Source organism: Penaeus vannamei, chromosome 4 (genome assembly GCF_042767895.1).
Source record: "Penaeus vannamei isolate JL-2024 chromosome 4, ASM4276789v1, whole genome shotgun sequence".
Classification (NCBI taxonomy): domain Eukaryota; kingdom Metazoa; phylum Arthropoda; class Malacostraca; order Decapoda; family Penaeidae; genus Penaeus; species Penaeus vannamei.
In genome coordinates this window covers 43,901,116-43,901,438 of record NC_091552.1, presented here as the reverse complement: position 1 = coordinate 43,901,438, position 323 = coordinate 43,901,116, and the positions used below count along the sequence as shown (strand labels likewise).

The 323-nt window shown below is 31.3% G+C and overlaps 1 protein-coding gene across 5 annotated transcripts in view; it reads right to left on the bottom strand.

The window, feature by feature from the left end:
* Window positions 1–214: 214 nt before the first annotated feature.
* alpha-Spec (alpha spectrin) overlaps window positions 215–323 on the bottom strand; it is a 28,376-nt gene continuing 28,267 nt past the window's right edge. For all 5 annotated transcript variants that reach the window (XM_027376540.2, XM_027376543.2, XM_027376542.2 and 2 more), the window contains one exon: window positions 215–323. This exon is cut by the window's right edge and continues 1,007 nt beyond it. The gene's annotated coding sequence lies outside the window, so the exon portion shown is untranslated.

Here is a 323-nt window from a genome sequence, read left to right as displayed (position 1 = left end):
AGATTGGTGTTATTGCAGACCAGAGGGTATTGCTCTTCATTGTTGAGGGCGTTTTCAAGAATTGTATATCTGCACTACTTAATATTTATTATATATCTGATTATTTGTTTGTATGCAGTACAGATATTGTATTACTTATTTTCATTTTCTTTCTGTTCTTTTTGTTTTCATTTTTTTCTTTTGTTCTATAGCCAAAAGGGATAAAGAAAACAGGTAACTGCATAAGCTTTTATTACATTAAAGAGAAAAATGTAAGACTTTTGGAGAAGAAAACCTGGCCCCAGTCATCATAATACTATGGAAATCAAAGAAGCCCCAGTAAG